Below are 4,255 nucleotides of genomic sequence, written 5' to 3' on the forward strand. Positions count from 1 at the left end.
TGAAGCTCCCTCACGAGGGGAGCAGAGGGGTAGATGCTGAGCTCTGCTCTCTGGGGACAGCAGCAGAACTTGAGAGAACAGCATGGAGCTGTGACAGGAAGGGTCAGGCTGGATGTGGTGGTTTTACTGTGCTAGGCAGCTGGACACCACAACCGCTCTCTCACTCCCCCTCCTTAGATGAGGAGGGGAAGAAGGAAAGAACAACTCACAGGTTGAGATAAGGATGATTTAATTAAAGGAAAAAAGAAATAATTTAATTATTAATTAATTATTAAGGAAAGATTATTATTAATTAAAAAATTTAACTAAACAATTAACAATTTAACTAAAGGGGAAAAAAAAAGGGAAAGGGGAAAAGGGAGGGGGAAAGGGAAAACTAAACAAAACAAGTAAAGGTTATGTGGAAGTGCAGAGGAAAGAAATTACTCTCTACTTCCCACAAATGAGCGATGCTTGACCACGGCCTTGAAGCAGGGCCTCAACGCACGTAGCTGGTGTTCACGAGGAGGACAGATGTTTTCACAAGAGCACCCCCCCCCCCCCCCCCTTCCTTTTTCCACCCTTTATTGCTGAGTGTGACATCATATGGTATGGAATATCCTTTTGTTTGGTTTAGGTCAGCTGCCCTGGTGATGTTCCTTTTCTCACATTTTTGCCCACCCCCTAGGAGGGTTAGAGAGAGTCCTGATGCTGTGCCAGCACTGCTCAGCAGCAGACACGACACTGGTGTGATTCCACTGCTATTTTAGCTACAAGTGCAGAGCACAGCACTGTATGGGCTGCTGCAGGGAGAGTTAACATCCCAGCCAGACCCAGTACACTGGATGTTAGGAAAAGGTTCTTCACTGAGAAGGTAGTCAGGCACTGGAACAGGCTCCCAGGGAAGTGGTCACAGCGCCAAGACAACCAAGCCTGACAGAGTTCAAGAAATGATTGCACAATGCTCCCAGACATATGCTTTGATTTTTGGTTGGTTTTGGTTTGATTTGTGGAGCCAGGATTTGGACTCAATGGTCCTTGTGGGTCCCTTCCTACTCAGGATATTTTATGATTCTATGACTCCATGATTCTAAGCTTCAAGATTTCAATATAAATTTTTTTGTTTTGTTTTAAATTTCTACAACTTCATATTTAGCCTGCAGGGGCTGAAGTCCGGTTGCTAGTAACAGTGAGCTTCAGGAAGACTGAAAAACAGTTGTTGGGCTGAGGGTACTGGCTGGTGTGATTCCTAATGACCAGTCCAAAAGTCTAATGAGACTGGAAGAATGAGGAAAAGGTAAGTACTTAGGAGGCCTAGAAAGAGATGCTTTGTTTAAAGAACCACAGCTCCTATAGCAAGTGATCACTGGATACTCTGCAAGGTAACTTCTGAATATTCGTAGTTGAAGAAATATATTAAGCAGTAACATAAGCAAGAAAACTGACAAAGGAGTTCTTATTAAGCTTGAATTGTAAGCTGCATTGCTGAAGTTGCATATTGATTGTAAACTGAAAATGTACTATTGTCAGTTTTGAAGATTTCTCTGACAGAATCTTTCCAGGGACACTATCGATAAATTATATTTGCACACACTTGAAGATACTTTTACATTTCAGTAGTTGTGGAAAAGAAAAAAGTCTGAGGGTAATTGAAGTCCAGATCCAACATCCATTAAAATTTTCTATGACAAACTTCATTTACTGCATAGATGATTTAATAAGTATACACTTTTGTCCTACAACACATGGACTTCATTGCTAAAGAGGGATGATATTTTACTGAATCTATTCAGTAATCTTCTCTCCTTCCACATTTTCTACAACATAAATATGGATTACTCACAGTTCAGAATGTATGTTGACTGTGAAATTAAAAACTGATTGTAGGAGATACTAGTATAACCTTTCTAGTTGGTCTGCTTCATGCAGCAGAGTAGTCGAGGTAGCATTTTCACTTGTTGGAAGCCGGAATATAACTAAGAATCATCATTATATACACCAACATTTAGATTACTGGTATGATATATTTTAGTCTGCTACTTTTTTCTGATTATGTTAATTGTGCTAGTCAGGTTTATCTACCACATGCTACAATCACACTTTCATTTTGCTATAGAGAAAACTCCTGTGGAGACCCACACTGCAGCAGCTATAGGACAGGATGCTCCAACTGAGAATTTAGAATCCCTATCAGCTCACAAGGTAAGACAAGTGTTCTACTACTGCATGAGAAGCCGTGCCACTACAGCAACAAAACAGAAAGAAAGTCATAGCAAAGTCATAGCGGAGAAAATATGATGTATGGGTTACTCAGCCAGCACTTAAATGGAAGTTAACTGGGCTAGGATTTGTTCCTGATTCCACTACAGACTTCCTGTGCTGTCTTGGTAAACTGATAGTTTTCCTTCTATCTCACAGAAATAGCAGATCTTCCCTTCTGCACACAGGTGTGGAGAATAAAGATTTTAAAGACAGTGAGACACTTAGAAGTTACAATACTTCAGACCATGGATACTGATAACATAGAAAGACATCATGTACAATGCAAAAAAAAAAAAAAAAAAAAAAGCAATTAGAAATTTAGAGGTAACGTGCTCAAATCTATCCAGACAGAAATAGAGTGTCTCATTTGGAATGAGATGTTCTGCTCCGTTGCTCTCCACTGACTATAAAGAAACTGCAGTCAGACCTCAGATCTAGACATATACTCTTAGATGAATCCAGCCCTCAGACTGTAAGAGGAGATTGAGCTTTCTGTTGCCTTTCTGCAACATTTTGTTACTGCAAGGTTTCTTGTAAGTCAGCTTGCTGAGTAATGTGAGACCTGGTAAGACCTCAGTCTTGAGCAACATTTTAAACTCTGGACTGTGGAATTTGAGGATCTGTAGAGAGGAGTTTGGGAGAGGTATATTTGCCTTCATAAGTTGGCAGTCAGAAAAAGCAGCACTGATAAGTTAACTTGTTATGGAATTAATGAAGTTCTATATGTATATATACATCCCTTTTAGCCCATGCCATTCACAATAAAATCATCCTTTCATGTTAATAAGAGTCCAATCGTGCACACATTGAAGTAAAAAAGAGTTGAAGTATATTATGTAGAATGATTGGCAATCATAGGCTGAGGTAGACTGATCATCCAATTAAATCATAGAATATTAAAAAGGTCAAAGTAATATACAGCTAGTCTAATTAATAGACAATGAAATAAAATTCTGATTCTCACACTCTTGAATATAAGCCCAGTCCTGAAAACAAATGACCTACTTTATTTATGAAATCAGTTCCTTTGACTTCAGGGTACTTCATAAGGGCATGTGGATCCTTGCCTATAGATTACCTTGAAGAATAAGTGCCTAAGTCTCTAGTTCTTCTATCCTGTCCAGGTAGTTTTACTAAAATATTTATTTTCTTTTTCGTTCTTTATCTGTATCTTACAAGGAAGCTCATATCATCCTTTTTGTCTTCATGAACAGTAGATAAAGATTCAGCCCTTTAAAACTTCATTAATATGTTGTCCTAATGATATCAAAGGTATAGTATAATTCAAACGTCAGTTCTATGTCTGTCTTCTGTGGTTTATGTGGATTTCTATTAATATTTAATTTGGTTCATTACCTAATTTATTGTGTGTTGGTTAAAGGAATTCGAAGACAGAGGTGCTGTGTTAGCATAAAAGTCTCCTCACACTGAAGCAGGAACCAAATATGATGCATGCACAATAATGCTGGGACTTTGTTTATAATAAACATTTTAAATGACTGATTTTTTCTCATAAATACTCTAAGTAGGATGATCTATGAGATTTCTAATTTATTCTTGTTTAAAATTTAACCATGCTTTTTTAAAGCATATCAATTTTGTTAATACCATGTAATTAAAACATGTCAGTGCACAGCAAGTTTTAGTCTAAATTAATGACTATGAGAATTATTTTAATTAAATAACCAATTATAGAAAAATCGCAAGCATGAGAGCTGACATTTAAATGAATTTCATTTAAATTGCTTCTTAACATTGTCCCATCTAGGACACTAATGCAAAATGAACTATTGTATCAACATAGATTATCACTATTTTTGTATGCACATAATGTATTCATATTCAATCACTGGAACAGAGATGAATATTTTGTATTGATCTGAAATGTCTATGAACAAAATACAACAGAATAAGCTGAAGCACAAACAAAAATCTCTTGTAGCTCTGTGACACAGTACAGCTGTATTTCTCTTGCTTGCACAAATATTTCATATTTCCATTCTTCATACACTTA

General features: G+C 37.3%; 1 long non-coding RNA gene across 1 annotated transcript; it reads left to right on the top strand.

Moving 5' to 3' along the window:
- Nucleotides 1-336: 336 nt before the first annotated feature.
- LOC106042311 (uncharacterized) lies at nucleotides 337-3,709 on the top strand. The gene is made up of 4 exons (XR_001211041.3): nucleotides 337-726; nucleotides 1,136-1,276; nucleotides 2,096-2,181; nucleotides 3,623-3,709. It is a non-coding gene; the product is annotated as an uncharacterized lncRNA (long non-coding RNA).
- The last annotated feature ends 546 nt before the right edge of the window (nucleotides 3,710-4,255 follow it).

The sequence above is a fragment of the Anser cygnoides genome, chromosome 1, assembly GCF_040182565.1.
Source record: "Anser cygnoides isolate HZ-2024a breed goose chromosome 1, Taihu_goose_T2T_genome, whole genome shotgun sequence".
Lineage (NCBI taxonomy): Eukaryota > Metazoa > Chordata > Aves > Anseriformes > Anatidae > Anser > Anser cygnoides.